The sequence below is a fragment of the Mytilus galloprovincialis genome, chromosome 11, assembly GCF_965363235.1.
Source record: "Mytilus galloprovincialis chromosome 11, xbMytGall1.hap1.1, whole genome shotgun sequence".
Taxonomy (NCBI): domain Eukaryota; kingdom Metazoa; phylum Mollusca; class Bivalvia; order Mytilida; family Mytilidae; genus Mytilus; species Mytilus galloprovincialis.
In genome coordinates this window covers 107,566-126,946 of record NC_134848.1, presented here as the reverse complement: position 1 = coordinate 126,946, position 19,381 = coordinate 107,566, and the positions used below count along the sequence as shown (strand labels likewise).

The window sequence follows — 19,381 nt, the reverse complement described above, 5'->3', positions numbered from 1 at the left end:
GTCCCACGCAGAAATTTTGTTATAGTTAAGTATTGAGGTATATAATTGCATCATGTGGACTGAAAAAATAAATGAATATAAATTCTAGGCTATTGTACTACACAAGTAAGTAGTTGCATACACAGGTTGGGGATTTCCTTCACATATAGATCCAATCAGATGTCAAAATTGTGGTCTCCTCACTTGACGGCATCCAATCACAGTGGGGGAAAAATTCAGTTTTATGTAAACAAAAATATCTTGAGATTTTGATGGTAAGGATAGGTTCGGACAAGGCTCTAATTCACTGAATATCCTTTCTCTCTTGAATTTTGGCTAAAATTCTTGTCGGCTTTTAGCAGGATTTTGCAGGTGAGGATTAGATTGGTATCAGAGCATCACATTTTTTGCCTTATTTGCAATGCATTTATAAATTTTTAAATTTCCATGCTGGACAGACACCCAAATTTATAGGTTTTCTATATATTAACATAAGCACGCACACATCTTAGTTCCTTGAAACCATACATTTTATTTGTATATAAGCTTGAATGAATTTTCAAGAAAATAAAATCATAAATCCATGAAATTCTAAAGATTTATTGTAAAATAACTGGTTTCTGCCACCTTAAGCCTAAACATGATTTTAACATATCACAAAATGTGCCTTTTTAAGAGTTCTACAGGTGTGTGGTAATATATTTCTTTTATTCACAGTCAATGTATAGGTCTGTTAGCAAGCAAATAGTTTTTACATGGATTTTAAGAATTATCAAATATCAAGACAGATAACTCTGTATCCCAATACAAACAATGACATTCAATTGATTAGTTTTAAAATGATTATGTTCACCAAACAATGATTTTATATCATAAATTATATAGAAATAGCAATTACAAAGAGAGAAAAAAGTAAAATAAGCCTCAGCATAGTACAAGAAAAAGCTGATTATACTGTATATTATCTGTTATAATGATTTATTTCATATGATATGGACATTTTCTTATTTATTTACTTTTTAACTATGAATATATGAATTCTTCTTTTTTTATAGGTCTACTACATAGTTGATACTGTAGGACAGGCTATAGAAATAAGAAAACTGGTCTCTCTCATCAGCAATAGTGTGGCAATTCTAAAATTTCAACATGCGGCCTACACAGCTAGCTCATTTGGAGAAGAGACATGAGACTGATTGCGAATAAATGTACACTTAGTTTAGTGCATCATGGATTTACAAAGTGAAACATATGTACCAAAAATATTAGTTTATTCATAACTAAGCCTTTTTCAGCACTGCAGTCAACAGAACAATGATAGTGACAAGAATTGAGACTATTTAATACCTCAAACAATGGGAAAATACTTCTTGAGATCAGTTGTAAGTGGTTTTATATCATGCATGAAACAATAAACTTAAGTAGTTTTAAAAACTGTTGGATAATTCATACACTGTACCAGACAACTCACACAATAAAATTTATTAAATATGAACACAATCATTTTTTTCTATTTTTTTTGCATTCAAAGCAGTGAGACGCCAAAAGACGCAAATAATGCTTTAATAAATTTGGTCTTACAAAGCCTATTAATGTTTTCTTTTGTGCTGTAACCATATAAAATGCATGTATTTTTAATGGTAAAGGACTATAGAACTCAATCAGACTAAAAAAATGGAATTCTATTGTTTTCAATGAGTGGTTAAAGGTGGCAGGTACCAGTTTTGGTGTACCAGAACATGTGTCCCACGCAGAAATTTTGTTATAGTTAAGTATTGAGGTATATAATTGCATCATGTGGACTGAAAAAATAAATGAATATAAATTCTAGGCTATTGTACTACACAAGTAAGTAGTTGCATACACAGGTTGGGGATTTCCTTCACATATAGATCCAATCAGATGTCAAAATTGTGGTCTCCTCACTTGACGGCATCCAATCACAGTGGGGGAAAAATTCAGTTTTATGTAAACAAAAATATCTTGAGATTTTGATGGTAAGGATAGGTTCGGACAAGGCTCTAATTCACTGAATATCCTTTCTCTCTTGAATTTTGGCTAAAATTCTTGTCGGCTTTTAGCAGGATTTTGCAGGTGAGGATTAGATTGGTATCAGAGCATCACATTTTTTGCCTTATTTGCAATGCATTTATAAATTTTTAAATTTCCATGCTGGACAGACACCCAAATTTATAGGTTTTCTATATATTAACATAAGCACGCACACATCTTAGTTCCTTGAAACCATACATTTTATTTGTATATAAGCTTGAATGAATTTTCAAGAAAATAAAATCATAAATCCATGAAATTCTAAAGATTTATTGTAAAATAACTGGTTTCTGCCACCTTAAGCCTAAACATGATTTTAACATATCACAAAATGTGCCTTTTTAAGAGTTCTACAGGTGTGTGGTAATATATTTCTTTTATTCACAGTCAATGTATAGGTCTGTTAGCAAGCAAATAGTTTTTACATGGATTTTAAGAATTATCAAATATCAAGACAGATAACTCTGTATCCCAATACAAACAATGACATTCAATTGATTAGTTTTAAAATGATTATGTTCACCAAACAATGATTTTATATCATAAATTATATAGAAATAGCAATTACAAAGAGAGAAAAAAGTAAAATAAGCCTCAGCATAGTACAAGAAAAAGCTGATTATACTGTATATTATCTGTTATAATGATTTATTTCATATGATATGGACATTTTCTTATTTATTTACTTTTTAACTATGAATATATGAATTCTTCTTTTTTTATAGGTCTACTACATAGTTGATACTGTAGGACAGGCTATAGAAATAAGAAAACTGGTCTCTCTCATCAGCAATAGTGTGGCAATTCTAAAATTTCAACATGCGGCCTACACAGCTAGCTCATTTGGAGAAGAGACATGAGACTGATTGCGAATAAATGTACACTTAGTTTAGTGCATCATGGATTTACAAAGTGAAACATATGTACCAAAAATATTAGTTTATTCATAACTAAGCCTTTTTCAGCACTGCAGTCAACAGAACAATGATAGTGACAAGAATTGAGACTATTTAATACCTCAAACAATGGGAAAATACTTCTTGAGATCAGTTGTAAGTGGTTTTATATCATGCATGAAACAATAAACTTAAGTAGTTTTAAAAACTGTTGGATAATTCATACACTGTACCAGACAACTCACACAATAAAATTTATTAAATATGAACACAATCATTTTTTTCTATTTTTTTTGCATTCAAAGCAGTGAGACGCCAAAAGACGCAAATAATGCTTTAATAAATTTGGTCTTACAAAGCCTATTAATGTTTTCTTTTGTGCTGTAACCATATAAAATGCATGTATTTTTAATGGTAAAGGACTATAGAACTCAATCAGACTAAAAAAATGGAATTCTATTGTTTTCAATGAGTGGTTAAAGGTGGCAGGTACCAGTTTTGGTGTACCAGAACATGTGTCCCACGCAGAAATTTTGTTATAGTTAAGTATTGAGGTATATAATTGCATCATGTGGACTGAAAAAATAAATGAATATAAATTCTAGGCTATTGTACTACACAAGTAAGTAGTTGCATACACAGGTTGGGGATTTCCTTCACATATAGATCCAATCAGATGTCAAAATTGTGGTCTCCTCACTTGACGGCATCCAATCACAGTGGGGGAAAAATTCAGTTTTATGTAAACAAAAATATCTTGAGATTTTGATGGTAAGGATAGGTTCGGACAAGGCTCTAATTCACTGAATATCCTTTCTCTCTTGAATTTTGGCTAAAATTCTTGTCGGCTTTTAGCAGGATTTTGCAGGTGAGGATTAGATTGGTATCAGAGCATCACATTTTTTGCCTTATTTGCAATGCATTTATAAATTTTTAAATTTCCATGCTGGACAGACACCCAAATTTATAGGTTTTCTATATATTAACATAAGCACGCACACATCTTAGTTCCTTGAAACCATACATTTTATTTGTATATAAGCTTGAATGAATTTTCAAGAAAATAAAATCATAAATCCATGAAATTCTAAAGATTTATTGTAAAATAACTGGTTTCTGCCACCTTAAGCCTAAACATGATTTTAACATATCACAAAATGTGCCTTTTTAAGAGTTCTACAGGTGTGTGGTAATATATTTCTTTTATTCACAGTCAATGTATAGGTCTGTTAGCAAGCAAATAGTTTTTACATGGATTTTAAGAATTATCAAATATCAAGACAGATAACTCTGTATCCCAATACAAACAATGACATTCAATTGATTAGTTTTAAAATGATTATGTTCACCAAACAATGATTTTATATCATAAATTATATAGAAATAGCAATTACAAAGAGAGAAAAAAGTAAAATAAGCCTCAGCATAGTACAAGAAAAAGCTGATTATACTGTATATTATCTGTTATAATGATTTATTTCATATGATATGGACATTTTCTTATTTATTTACTTTTTAACTATGAATATATGAATTCTTCTTTTTTTATAGGTCTACTACATAGTTGATACTGTAGGACAGGCTATAGAAATAAGAAAACTGGTCTCTCTCATCAGCAATAGTGTGGCAATTCTAAAATTTCAACATGCGGCCTACACAGCTAGCTCATTTGGAGAAGAGACATGAGACTGATTGCGAATAAATGTACACTTAGTTTAGTGCATCATGGATTTACAAAGTGAAACATATGTACCAAAAATATTAGTTTATTCATAACTAAGCCTTTTTCAGCACTGCAGTCAACAGAACAATGATAGTGACAAGAATTGAGACTATTTAATACCTCAAACAATGGGAAAATACTTCTTGAGATCAGTTGTAAGTGGTTTTATATCATGCATGAAACAATAAACTTAAGTAGTTTTAAAAACTGTTGGATAATTCATACACTGTACCAGACAACTCACACAATAAAATTTATTAAATATGAACACAATCATTTTTTTCTATTTTTTTTGCATTCAAAGCAGTGAGACGCCAAAAGACGCAAATAATGCTTTAATAAATTTGGTCTTACAAAGCCTATTAATGTTTTCTTTTGTGCTGTAACCATATAAAATGCATGTATTTTTAATGGTAAAGGACTATAGAACTCAATCAGACTAAAAAAATGGAATTCTATTGTTTTCAATGAGTGGTTAAAGGTGGCAGGTACCAGTTTTGGTGTACCAGAACATGTGTCCCACGCAGAAATTTTGTTATAGTTAAGTATTGAGGTATATAATTGCATCATGTGGACTGAAAAAATAAATGAATATAAATTCTAGGCTATTGTACTACACAAGTAAGTAGTTGCATACACAGGTTGGGGATTTCCTTCACATATAGATCCAATCAGATGTCAAAATTGTGGTCTCCTCACTTGACGGCATCCAATCACAGTGGGGGAAAAATTCAGTTTTATGTAAACAAAAATATCTTGAGATTTTGATGGTAAGGATAGGTTCGGACAAGGCTCTAATTCACTGAATATCCTTTCTCTCTTGAATTTTGGCTAAAATTCTTGTCGGCTTTTAGCAGGATTTTGCAGGTGAGGATTAGATTGGTATCAGAGCATCACATTTTTTGCCTTATTTGCAATGCATTTATAAATTTTTAAATTTCCATGCTGGACAGACACCCAAATTTATAGGTTTTCTATATATTAACATAAGCACGCACACATCTTAGTTCCTTGAAACCATACATTTTATTTGTATATAAGCTTGAATGAATTTTCAAGAAAATAAAATCATAAATCCATGAAATTCTAAAGATTTATTGTAAAATAACTGGTTTCTGCCACCTTAAGCCTAAACATGATTTTAACATATCACAAAATGTGCCTTTTTAAGAGTTCTACAGGTGTGTGGTAATATATTTCTTTTATTCACAGTCAATGTATAGGTCTGTTAGCAAGCAAATAGTTTTTACATGGATTTTAAGAATTATCAAATATCAAGACAGATAACTCTGTATCCCAATACAAACAATGACATTCAATTGATTAGTTTTAAAATGATTATGTTCACCAAACAATGATTTTATATCATAAATTATATAGAAATAGCAATTACAAAGAGAGAAAAAAGTAAAATAAGCCTCAGCATAGTACAAGAAAAAGCTGATTATACTGTATATTATCTGTTATAATGATTTATTTCATATGATATGGACATTTTCTTATTTATTTACTTTTTAACTATGAATATATGAATTCTTCTTTTTTTATAGGTCTACTACATAGTTGATACTGTAGGACAGGCTATAGAAATAAGAAAACTGGTCTCTCTCATCAGCAATAGTGTGGCAATTCTAAAATTTCAACATGCGGCCTACACAGCTAGCTCATTTGGAGAAGAGACATGAGACTGATTGCGAATAAATGTACACTTAGTTTAGTGCATCATGGATTTACAAAGTGAAACATATGTACCAAAAATATTAGTTTATTCATAACTAAGCCTTTTTCAGCACTGCAGTCAACAGAACAATGATAGTGACAAGAATTGAGACTATTTAATACCTCAAACAATGGGAAAATACTTCTTGAGATCAGTTGTAAGTGGTTTTATATCATGCATGAAACAATAAACTTAAGTAGTTTTAAAAACTGTTGGATAATTCATACACTGTACCAGACAACTCACACAATAAAATTTATTAAATATGAACACAATCATTTTTTTCTATTTTTTTTGCATTCAAAGCAGTGAGACGCCAAAAGACGCAAATAATGCTTTAATAAATTTGGTCTTACAAAGCCTATTAATGTTTTCTTTTGTGCTGTAACCATATAAAATGCATGTATTTTTAATGGTAAAGGACTATAGAACTCAATCAGACTAAAAAAATGGAATTCTATTGTTTTCAATGAGTGGTTAAGCCTAAACATGATTTTAACATATCACAAAATGTGCCTTTTTAAGAGTTCTACAGGTGTGTGGTAATATATTTCTTTTATTCACAGTCAATGTATAGGTCTGTTAGCAAGCAAATAGTTTTTACATGGATTTTAAGAATTATCAAATATCAAGACAGATAACTCTGTATCCCAATACAAACAATGACATTCAATTGATTAGTTTTAAAATGATTATGTTCACCAAACAATGATTTTATATCATAAATTATATAGAAATAGCAATTACAAAGAGAGAAAAAAGTAAAATAAGCCTCAGCATAGTACAAGAAAAAGCTGATTATACTGTATATTATCTGTTATAATGATTTATTTCATATGATATGGACATTTTCTTATTTATTTACTTTTTAACTATGAATATATGAATTCTTCTTTTTTTATAGGTCTACTACATAGTTGATACTGTAGGACAGGCTATAGAAATAAGAAAACTGGTCTCTCTCATCAGCAATAGTGTGGCAATTCTAAAATTTCAACATGCGGCCTACACAGCTAGCTCATTTGGAGAAGAGACATGAGACTGATTGCGAATAAATGTACACTTAGTTTAGTGCATCATGGATTTACAAAGTGAAACATATGTACCAAAAATATTAGTTTATTCATAACTAAGCCTTTTTCAGCACTGCAGTCAACAGAACAATGATAGTGACAAGAATTGAGACTATTTAATACCTCAAACAATGGGAAAATACTTCTTGAGATCAGTTGTAAGTGGTTTTATATCATGCATGAAACAATAAACTTAAGTAGTTTTAAAAACTGTTGGATAATTCATACACTGTACCAGACAACTCACACAATAAAATTTATTAAATATGAACACAATCATTTTTTTCTATTTTTTTTGCATTCAAAGCAGTGAGACGCCAAAAGACGCAAATAATGCTTTAATAAATTTGGTCTTACAAAGCCTATTAATGTTTTCTTTTGTGCTGTAACCATATAAAATGCATGTATTTTTAATGGTAAAGGACTATAGAACTCAATCAGACTAAAAAAATGGAATTCTATTGTTTTCAATGAGTGGTTAAAGGTGGCAGGTACCAGTTTTGGTGTACCAGAACATGTGTCCCACGCAGAAATTTTGTTATAGTTAAGTATTGAGGTATATAATTGCATCATGTGGACTGAAAAAATAAATGAATATAAATTCTAGGCTATTGTACTACACAAGTAAGTAGTTGCATACACAGGTTGGGGATTTCCTTCACATATAGATCCAATCAGATGTCAAAATTGTGGTCTCCTCACTTGACGGCATCCAATCACAGTGGGGGAAAAATTCAGTTTTATGTAAACAAAAATATCTTGAGATTTTGATGGTAAGGATAGGTTCGGACAAGGCTCTAATTCACTGAATATCCTTTCTCTCTTGAATTTTGGCTAAAATTCTTGTCGGCTTTTAGCAGGATTTTGCAGGTGAGGATTAGATTGGTATCAGAGCATCACATTTTTTGCCTTATTTGCAATGCATTTATAAATTTTTAAATTTCCATGCTGGACAGACACCCAAATTTATAGGTTTTCTATATATTAACATAAGCACGCACACATCTTAGTTCCTTGAAACCATACATTTTATTTGTATATAAGCTTGAATGAATTTTCAAGAAAATAAAATCATAAATCCATGAAATTCTAAAGATTTATTGTAAAATAACTGGTTTCTGCCACCTTAAGCCTAAACATGATTTTAACATATCACAAAATGTGCCTTTTTAAGAGTTCTACAGGTGTGTGGTAATATATTTCTTTTATTCACAGTCAATGTATAGGTCTGTTAGCAAGCAAATAGTTTTTACATGGATTTTAAGAATTATCAAATATCAAGACAGATAACTCTGTATCCCAATACAAACAATGACATTCAATTGATTAGTTTTAAAATGATTATGTTCACCAAACAATGATTTTATATCATAAATTATATAGAAATAGCAATTACAAAGAGAGAAAAAAGTAAAATAAGCCTCAGCATAGTACAAGAAAAAGCTGATTATACTGTATATTATCTGTTATAATGATTTATTTCATATGATATGGACATTTTCTTATTTATTTACTTTTTAACTATGAATATATGAATTCTTCTTTTTTTATAGGTCTACTACATAGTTGATACTGTAGGACAGGCTATAGAAATAAGAAAACTGGTCTCTCTCATCAGCAATAGTGTGGCAATTCTAAAATTTCAACATGCGGCCTACACAGCTAGCTCATTTGGAGAAGAGACATGAGACTGATTGCGAATAAATGTACACTTAGTTTAGTGCATCATGGATTTACAAAGTGAAACATATGTACCAAAAATATTAGTTTATTCATAACTAAGCCTTTTTCAGCACTGCAGTCAACAGAACAATGATAGTGACAAGAATTGAGACTATTTAATACCTCAAACAATGGGAAAATACTTCTTGAGATCAGTTGTAAGTGGTTTTATATCATGCATGAAACAATAAACTTAAGTAGTTTTAAAAACTGTTGGATAATTCATACACTGTACCAGACAACTCACACAATAAAATTTATTAAATATGAACACAATCATTTTTTTCTATTTTTTTTGCATTCAAAGCAGTGAGACGCCAAAAGACGCAAATAATGCTTTAATAAATTTGGTCTTACAAAGCCTATTAATGTTTTCTTTTGTGCTGTAACCATATAAAATGCATGTATTTTTAATGGTAAAGGACTATAGAACTCAATCAGACTAAAAAAATGGAATTCTATTGTTTTCAATGAGTGGTTAAAGGTGGCAGGTACCAGTTTTGGTGTACCAGAACATGTGTCCCACGCAGAAATTTTGTTATAGTTAAGTATTGAGGTATATAATTGCATCATGTGGACTGAAAAAATAAATGAATATAAATTCTAGGCTATTGTACTACACAAGTAAGTAGTTGCATACACAGGTTGGGGATTTCCTTCACATATAGATCCAATCAGATGTCAAAATTGTGGTCTCCTCACTTGACGGCATCCAATCACAGTGGGGGAAAAATTCAGTTTTATGTAAACAAAAATATCTTGAGATTTTGATGGTAAGGATAGGTTCGGACAAGGCTCTAATTCACTGAATATCCTTTCTCTCTTGAATTTTGGCTAAAATTCTTGTCGGCTTTTAGCAGGATTTTGCAGGTGAGGATTAGATTGGTATCAGAGCATCACATTTTTTGCCTTATTTGCAATGCATTTATAAATTTTTAAATTTCCATGCTGGACAGACACCCAAATTTATAGGTTTTCTATATATTAACATAAGCACGCACACATCTTAGTTCCTTGAAACCATACATTTTATTTGTATATAAGCTTGAATGAATTTTCAAGAAAATAAAATCATAAATCCATGAAATTCTAAAGATTTATTGTAAAATAACTGGTTTCTGCCACCTTAAGCCTAAACATGATTTTAACATATCACAAAATGTGCCTTTTTAAGAGTTCTACAGGTGTGTGGTAATATATTTCTTTTATTCACAGTCAATGTATAGGTCTGTTAGCAAGCAAATAGTTTTTACATGGATTTTAAGAATTATCAAATATCAAGACAGATAACTCTGTATCCCAATACAAACAATGACATTCAATTGATTAGTTTTAAAATGATTATGTTCACCAAACAATGATTTTATATCATAAATTATATAGAAATAGCAATTACAAAGAGAGAAAAAAGTAAAATAAGCCTCAGCATAGTACAAGAAAAAGCTGATTATACTGTATATTATCTGTTATAATGATTTATTTCATATGATATGGACATTTTCTTATTTATTTACTTTTTAACTATGAATATATGAATTCTTCTTTTTTTATAGGTCTACTACATAGTTGATACTGTAGGACAGGCTATAGAAATAAGAAAACTGGTCTCTCTCATCAGCAATAGTGTGGCAATTCTAAAATTTCAACATGCGGCCTACACAGCTAGCTCATTTGGAGAAGAGACATGAGACTGATTGCGAATAAATGTACACTTAGTTTAGTGCATCATGGATTTACAAAGTGAAACATATGTACCAAAAATATTAGTTTATTCATAACTAAGCCTTTTTCAGCACTGCAGTCAACAGAACAATGATAGTGACAAGAATTGAGACTATTTAATACCTCAAACAATGGGAAAATACTTCTTGAGATCAGTTGTAAGTGGTTTTATATCATGCATGAAACAATAAACTTAAGTAGTTTTAAAAACTGTTGGATAATTCATACACTGTACCAGACAACTCACACAATAAAATTTATTAAATATGAACACAATCATTTTTTTCTATTTTTTTTGCATTCAAAGCAGTGAGACGCCAAAAGACGCAAATAATGCTTTAATAAATTTGGTCTTACAAAGCCTATTAATGTTTTCTTTTGTGCTGTAACCATATAAAATGCATGTATTTTTAATGGTAAAGGACTATAGAACTCAATCAGACTAAAAAAATGGAATTCTATTGTTTTCAATGAGTGGTTAAAGGTGGCAGGTACCAGTTTTGGTGTACCAGAACATGTGTCCCACGCAGAAATTTTGTTATAGTTAAGTATTGAGGTATATAATTGCATCATGTGGACTGAAAAAATAAATGAATATAAATTCTAGGCTATTGTACTACACAAGTAAGTAGTTGCATACACAGGTTGGGGATTTCCTTCACATATAGATCCAATCAGATGTCAAAATTGTGGTCTCCTCACTTGACGGCATCCAATCACAGTGGGGGAAAAATTCAGTTTTATGTAAACAAAAATATCTTGAGATTTTGATGGTAAGGATAGGTTCGGACAAGGCTCTAATTCACTGAATATCCTTTCTCTCTTGAATTTTGGCTAAAATTCTTGTCGGCTTTTAGCAGGATTTTGCAGGTGAGGATTAGATTGGTATCAGAGCATCACATTTTTTGCCTTATTTGCAATGCATTTATAAATTTTTAAATTTCCATGCTGGACAGACACCCAAATTTATAGGTTTTCTATATATTAACATAAGCACGCACACATCTTAGTTCCTTGAAACCATACATTTTATTTGTATATAAGCTTGAATGAATTTTCAAGAAAATAAAATCATAAATCCATGAAATTCTAAAGATTTATTGTAAAATAACTGGTTTCTGCCACCTTAAGCCTAAACATGATTTTAACATATCACAAAATGTGCCTTTTTAAGAGTTCTACAGGTGTGTGGTAATATATTTCTTTTATTCACAGTCAATGTATAGGTCTGTTAGCAAGCAAATAGTTTTTACATGGATTTTAAGAATTATCAAATATCAAGACAGATAACTCTGTATCCCAATACAAACAATGACATTCAATTGATTAGTTTTAAAATGATTATGTTCACCAAACAATGATTTTATATCATAAATTATATAGAAATAGCAATTACAAAGAGAGAAAAAAGTAAAATAAGCCTCAGCATAGTACAAGAAAAAGCTGATTATACTGTATATTATCTGTTATAATGATTTATTTCATATGATATGGACATTTTCTTATTTATTTACTTTTTAACTATGAATATATGAATTCTTCTTTTTTTATAGGTCTACTACATAGTTGATACTGTAGGACAGGCTATAGAAATAAGAAAACTGGTCTCTCTCATCAGCAATAGTGTGGCAATTCTAAAATTTCAACATGCGGCCTACACAGCTAGCTCATTTGGAGAAGAGACATGAGACTGATTGCGAATAAATGTACACTTAGTTTAGTGCATCATGGATTTACAAAGTGAAACATATGTACCAAAAATATTAGTTTATTCATAACTAAGCCTTTTTCAGCACTGCAGTCAACAGAACAATGATAGTGACAAGAATTGAGACTATTTAATACCTCAAACAATGGGAAAATACTTCTTGAGATCAGTTGTAAGTGGTTTTATATCATGCATGAAACAATAAACTTAAGTAGTTTTAAAAACTGTTGGATAATTCATACACTGTACCAGACAACTCACACAATAAAATTTATTAAATATGAACACAATCATTTTTTTCTATTTTTTTTGCATTCAAAGCAGTGAGACGCCAAAAGACGCAAATAATGCTTTAATAAATTTGGTCTTACAAAGCCTATTAATGTTTTCTTTTGTGCTGTAACCATATAAAATGCATGTATTTTTAATGGTAAAGGACTATAGAACTCAATCAGACTAAAAAAATGGAATTCTATTGTTTTCAATGAGTGGTTAAAGGTGGCAGGTACCAGTTTTGGTGTACCAGAACATGTGTCCCACGCAGAAATTTTGTTATAGTTAAGTATTGAGGTATATAATTGCATCATGTGGACTGAAAAAATAAATGAATATAAATTCTAGGCTATTGTACTACACAAGTAAGTAGTTGCATACACAGGTTGGGGATTTCCTTCACATATAGATCCAATCAGATGTCAAAATTGTGGTCTCCTCACTTGACGGCATCCAATCACAGTGGGGGAAAAATTCAGTTTTATGTAAACAAAAATATCTTGAGATTTTGATGGTAAGGATAGGTTCGGACAAGGCTCTAATTCACTGAATATCCTTTCTCTCTTGAATTTTGGCTAAAATTCTTGTCGGCTTTTAGCAGGATTTTGCAGGTGAGGATTAGATTGGTATCAGAGCATCACATTTTTTGCCTTATTTGCAATGCATTTATAAATTTTTAAATTTCCATGCTGGACAGACACCCAAATTTATAGGTTTTCTATATATTAACATAAGCACGCACACATCTTAGTTCCTTGAAACCATACATTTTATTTGTATATAAGCTTGAATGAATTTTCAAGAAAATAAAATCATAAATCCATGAAATTCTAAAGATTTATTGTAAAATAACTGGTTTCTGCCACCTTAAGCCTAAACATGATTTTAACATATCACAAAATGTGCCTTTTTAAGAGTTCTACAGGTGTGTGGTAATATATTTCTTTTATTCACAGTCAATGTATAGGTCTGTTAGCAAGCAAATAGTTTTTACATGGATTTTAAGAATTATCAAATATCAAGACAGATAACTCTGTATCCCAATACAAACAATGACATTCAATTGATTAGTTTTAAAATGATTATGTTCACCAAACAATGATTTTATATCATAAATTATATAGAAATAGCAATTACAAAGAGAGAAAAAAGTAAAATAAGCCTCAGCATAGTACAAGAAAAAGCTGATTATACTGTATATTATCTGTTATAATGATTTATTTCATATGATATGGACATTTTCTTATTTATTTACTTTTTAACTATGAATATATGAATTCTTCTTTTTTTATAGGTCTACTACATAGTTGATACTGTAGGACAGGCTATAGAAATAAGAAAACTGGTCTCTCTCATCAGCAATAGTGTGGCAATTCTAAAATTTCAACATGCGGCCTACACAGCTAGCTCATTTGGAGAAGAGACATGAGACTGATTGCGAATAAATGTACACTTAGTTTAGTGCATCATGGATTTACAAAGTGAAACATATGTACCAAAAATATTAGTTTATTCATAACTAAGCCTTTTTCAGCACTGCAGTCAACAGAACAATGATAGTGACAAGAATTGAGACTATTTAATACCTCAAACAATGGGAAAATACTTCTTGAGATCAGTTGTAAGTGGTTTTATATCATGCATGAAACAATAAACTTAAGTAGTTTTAAAAACTGTTGGATAATTCATACACTGTACCAGACAACTCACACAATAAAATTTATTAAATATGAACACAATCATTTTTTTCTATTTTTTTTGCATTCAAAGCAGTGAGACGCCAAAAGACGCAAATAATGCTTTAATAAATTTGGTCTTACAAAGCCTATTAATGTTTTCTTTTGTGCTGTAACCATATAAAATGCATGTATTTTTAATGGTAAAGGACTATAGAACTCAATCAGACTAAAAAAATGGAATTCTATTGTTTTCAATGAGTGGTTAAAGCCTAAACATGATTTTAACATATCACAAAATGTGCCTTTTTAAGAGTTCTACAGGTGTGTGGTAATATATTTCTTTTATTCACAGTCAATGTATAGGTCTGTTAGCAAGCAAATAGTTTTTACATGGATTTTAAGAATTATCAAATATCAAGACAGATAACTCTGTATCCCAATACAAACAATGACATTCAATTGATTAGTTTTAAAATGATTATGTTCACCAAACAATGATTTTATATCATAAATTATATAGAAATAGCAATTACAAAGAGAGAAAAAAGTAAAATAAGCCTCAGCATAGTACAAGAAAAAGCTGATTATACTGTATATTATCTGTTATAATGATTTATTTCATATGATATGGACATTTTCTTATTTATTTACTTTTTAACTATGAATATATGAATTCTTCTTTTTTTATAGGTCTACTACATAGTTGATACTGTAGGACAGGCTATAGAAATAAGAAAACTGGTCTCTCTCATCAGCAATAGTGTGGCAATTCTAAAATTTCAACATGCGGCCTACACAGCTAGCTCATTTGGAGAAGAGACATGAGACTGATTGCGAATAAATGTACACTTAGTTTAGTGCATCATGGATTTACAAAGTGAAACATATGTACCAAAAATATTAGTTTATTCATAACTAAGCCTTTTTCAGCACTGCAGTCAACAGAACAATGATAGTGACAAGAATTGAGACTATTTAATACCTCAAACAATGGGAAAATACTTCTTGAGATCAGTTGTAAGTGGTTTTATATCATGCATGAAACAATAAACTTAAGTAGTTTTAAAAACTGTTGGATAATTCATACACTGTACCAGACAACTCACACAATAAAATTTATTAAATATGAACACAATCATTTTTTTCTATTTTTTTTGCATTCAAAGCAGTGAGACGCCAAAAGACGCAAATAATGCTTTAATAAATTTGGTCTTACAAAGCCTATTAATGTTTTCTTTTGTGCTGTAACCATATAAAATGCATGTATTTTTAATGGTAAAGGACTATAGAACTCAATCAGACTAAAAAAATGGAATTCTATTGTTTTCAATGAGTGGTTAAAGGTGGCAGGTACCAGTTTTGGTGTACCAGAACATGTGTCCCACGCAGAAATTTTGTTATAGTTAAGTATTGAGGTATATAATTGCATCATGTGGACTGAAAAAATAAATGAATATAAATTCTAGGCTATTGTACTACACAAGTAAGTAGTTGCATACACAGGTTGGGGATTTCCTTCACATATAGATCCAATCAGATGTCAAAATTGTGGTCTCCTCACTTGACGGCATCCAATCACAGTGGGGGAAAAATTCAGTTTTATGTAAACAAAAATATCTTGAGATTTTGATGGTAAGGATAGGTTCGGACAAGGCTCTAATTCACTGAATATCCTTTCTCTCTTGAATTTTGGCTAAAATTCTTGTCGGCTTTTAGCAGGATTTTGCAGGTGAGGATTAGATTGGTATCAGAGCATCACATTTTTTGCCTTATTTGCAATGCATTTATAAATTTTTAAATTTCCATGCTGGACAGACACCCAAATTTATAGGTTTTCTATATATTAACATAAGCACGCACACATCTTAGTTCCTTGAAACCATACATTTTATTTGTATATAAGCTTGAATGAATTTTCAAGAAAATAAAATCATAAATCCATGAAATTCTAAAGATTTATTGTAAAATAACTGGTTTCTGCCACCTTAAGCCTAAACATGATTTTAACATATCACAAAATGTGCCTTTTTAAGAGTTCTACAGGTGTGTGGTAATATATTTCTTTTATTCACAGTCAATGTATAGGTCTGTTAGCAAGCAAATAGTTTTTACATGGATTTTAAGAATTATCAAATATCAAGACAGATAACTCTGTATCCCAATACAAACAATGACATTCAATTGATTAGTTTTAAAATGATTATGTTCACCAAACAATGATTTTATATCATAAATTATATAGAAATAGCAATTACAAAGAGAGAAAAAAGTAAAATAAGCCTCAGCATAGTACAAGAAAAAGCTGATTATACTGTATATTATCTGTTATAATGATTTATTTCATATGATATGGACATTTTCTTATTTATTTACTTTTTAACTATGAATATATGAATTCTTCTTTTTTTATAGGTCTACTACATAGTTGATACTGTAGGACAGGCTATAGAAATAAGAAAACTGGTCTCTCTCATCAGCAATAGTGTGGCAATTCTAAAATTTCAACATGCGGCCTACACAGCTAGCTCATTTGGAGAAGAGACATGAGACTGATTGCGAATAAATGTACACTTAGTTTAGTGCATCATGGATTTACAAAGTGAAACATATGTACCAAAAATATTAGTTTATTCATAACTAAGCCTTTTTCAGCACTGCAGTCAACAGAACAATGATAGTGACAAGAATTGAGACTATTTAATACCTCAAACAATGGGAAAATACTTCTTGAGATCAGTTGTAAGTGGTTTTATATCATGCATGAAACAATAAACTTAAGTAGTTTTAAAAACTGTTGGATAATTCATACACTGTACCAGACAACTCACACAATAAAATTTATTAAATATGAACACAATCATTTTTTTCTATTTTTTTTGCATTCAAAGCAGTGAGACGCCAAAAGACGCAAATAATGCTTTAATAAATTTGGTCTTACAAAGCCTATTAATGTTTTCTTTTGTGCTGTAACCATATAAAATGCATGTATTTTTAATGGTAAAGGACTATAGAACTCAATCAGACTAAAAAAATGGAATTCTATTGTTTTCAATGAGTGGTTAAAGGTGGCAGGTACCAGTTTTGGTGTACCAGAACATGTGTCCCACGCAGAAATTTTGTTATAGTTAAGTATTGAGGTATATAATTGCATCATGTGGACTGAAAAAATAAATGAATATAAATTCTAGGCTATTGTACTACACAAGTAAGTAGTTGCATACACAGGTTGGGGATTTCCTTCACATATAGATCCAATCAGATGTCAAAATTGTGGTCTCCTCACTTGACGGCATCCAATCACAGTGGGGGAAAAATTCAGTTTTATGTAAACAAAAATATCTTGAGATTTTGATGGTAAGGATAGGTTCGGACAAGGCTCTAATTCACTGAATATCCTTTCTCTCTTGAATTTTGGCTAAAATTCTTGTCGGCTTTTAGCAGGATTTTGCAGGTGAGGATTAGATTGGTATCAGAGCATCACATTTTTTGCCTTATTTGCAATGCATTTATAAATTTTTAAATTTCCATGCTGGACAGACACCCAAATTTATAGGTTTTCTATATATTAACATAAGCACGCACACATCTTAGTTCCTTGAAACCATACATTTTATTTGTATATAAGCTTGAATGAATTTTCAAGAAAATAAAATCATAAATCCATGAAATTCTAAAGATTTATTGTAAAATAACTGGTTTCTGCCACCTTAAATTAAGCCTAAACATGATTTTAACATATCACAAAATGTGCCTTTTTAAGAGTTCTACAGGTGTGTGGTAATATATTTCTTTTATTCACAGTCAATGTATAGGTCTGTTAGCAAGCAAATAGTTTTTACATGGATTTTAAGAATTATCAAATATCAAGACAGATAACTCTGTATCCCAATACAAACAATGACATTCAATTGATTAGTTTTAAAATGATTATGTTCACCAAACAATGATTTTATATCATAAATTATATAGAAATAGCAATTACAAAGAGAGAAAAAAGTAAAATAAGCCTCAGCATAGTACAAGAAAAAGCTGATTATACTGTATATTATCTGTTATAATGATTTATTTCATATGATATGGACATTTTCTTATTTATTTACTTTTTAACTATGAATATATGAATTCTTCTTTTTTTATAGGTCTACTACATAGTTGATACTGTAGGACAGGCTATAGAAATAAGAAAACTGGTCTCTCTCATCAGCAATAGTGTGGCAATTCTAAAATTTCAACATGCGGCCTACACAGCTAGCTCATTTGGAGAAGAGACATGAGACTGATTGCGAATAAATGTACACTTAGTTTAGTGCATCATGGATTTACAAAGTGAAACATATGTACCAAAAATATTAGTTTATTCATAACTAAGCCTTTTTCAGCACTGCAGTCAACAGAACAATGATAGTGACAAGAATTGAGACTATTTAATACCTCAAACAATGGGAAAATACTTCTTGAGATCAGTTGTAAGTGGTTTTATATCATGCATGAAACAATAAACTTAAGTAGTTTTAAAAACTGTTGGATAATTCATACACTGTACCAGACAACTCACACAATAAAATTTATTAAATATGAACACAATCATTTTTTTCTATTTTTTTTGCATTCAAAGCAGTGAGACGCCAAAAGACGCAAATAATGCTTTAATAAATTTGGTCTTACAAAGCCTATTAATGTTTTCTTTTGTGCTGTAACCATATAAAATGCATGTATTTTTAATGGTAAAGGACTATAGAACTCAATCAGACTAAAAAAATGGAATTCTATTGTTTTCAATGAGTGGTTAAAGGTGGCAGGTACCAGTTTTGGTGTACCAGAACATGTGTCCCAC

General features: G+C 30.4%; 10 long non-coding RNA genes across 10 annotated transcripts; all 10 read left to right on the top strand.

The window, feature by feature from the left end:
* The first annotated feature begins 84 nt into the window (after positions 1-84).
* LOC143051480 (uncharacterized) lies at positions 85-1,482 on the top strand. Its single transcript, XR_012970802.1, has 2 exons — positions 85-351; positions 1,035-1,482. It is a non-coding gene; the product is annotated as an uncharacterized LOC143051480 (long non-coding RNA).
* A 324-nt stretch (positions 1,483-1,806) lies between these two features.
* On the top strand, positions 1,807-3,204 carry LOC143051479 (uncharacterized). The gene is made up of 2 exons (XR_012970801.1): positions 1,807-2,073; positions 2,757-3,204. It is a non-coding gene; the product is annotated as an uncharacterized LOC143051479 (long non-coding RNA).
* Positions 3,205-3,528: 324 nt separating this feature from the next.
* LOC143051477 (uncharacterized) lies at positions 3,529-4,926 on the top strand. The gene is made up of 2 exons (XR_012970800.1): positions 3,529-3,795; positions 4,479-4,926. It is a non-coding gene; the product is annotated as an uncharacterized LOC143051477 (long non-coding RNA).
* Positions 4,927-5,302: 376 nt separating this feature from the next.
* Positions 5,303-7,722, top strand: LOC143051463 (uncharacterized). The gene is made up of 3 exons (XR_012970786.1): positions 5,303-5,517; positions 6,201-6,527; positions 7,275-7,722. It is a non-coding gene; the product is annotated as an uncharacterized LOC143051463 (long non-coding RNA).
* Positions 7,723-8,046: 324 nt separating this feature from the next.
* LOC143051476 (uncharacterized) lies at positions 8,047-9,444 on the top strand. Its single transcript, XR_012970799.1, has 2 exons — positions 8,047-8,313; positions 8,997-9,444. It is a non-coding gene; the product is annotated as an uncharacterized LOC143051476 (long non-coding RNA).
* Positions 9,445-9,768: 324 nt separating this feature from the next.
* LOC143051475 (uncharacterized) lies at positions 9,769-11,166 on the top strand. Its single transcript, XR_012970798.1, has 2 exons — positions 9,769-10,035; positions 10,719-11,166. It is a non-coding gene; the product is annotated as an uncharacterized LOC143051475 (long non-coding RNA).
* Positions 11,167-11,490: 324 nt separating this feature from the next.
* On the top strand, positions 11,491-12,888 carry LOC143051474 (uncharacterized). The gene is made up of 2 exons (XR_012970797.1): positions 11,491-11,757; positions 12,441-12,888. It is a non-coding gene; the product is annotated as an uncharacterized LOC143051474 (long non-coding RNA).
* A 376-nt stretch (positions 12,889-13,264) lies between these two features.
* LOC143051461 (uncharacterized) lies at positions 13,265-15,685 on the top strand. Its single transcript, XR_012970785.1, has 3 exons — positions 13,265-13,479; positions 14,163-14,489; positions 15,238-15,685. It is a non-coding gene; the product is annotated as an uncharacterized LOC143051461 (long non-coding RNA).
* A 324-nt stretch (positions 15,686-16,009) lies between these two features.
* On the top strand, positions 16,010-17,407 carry LOC143051473 (uncharacterized). The gene is made up of 2 exons (XR_012970796.1): positions 16,010-16,276; positions 16,960-17,407. It is a non-coding gene; the product is annotated as an uncharacterized LOC143051473 (long non-coding RNA).
* A 324-nt stretch (positions 17,408-17,731) lies between these two features.
* Positions 17,732-19,134, top strand: LOC143051481 (uncharacterized). The gene is made up of 2 exons (XR_012970803.1): positions 17,732-17,998; positions 18,687-19,134. It is a non-coding gene; the product is annotated as an uncharacterized LOC143051481 (long non-coding RNA).
* Positions 19,135-19,381: the final 247 nt, after the last annotated feature.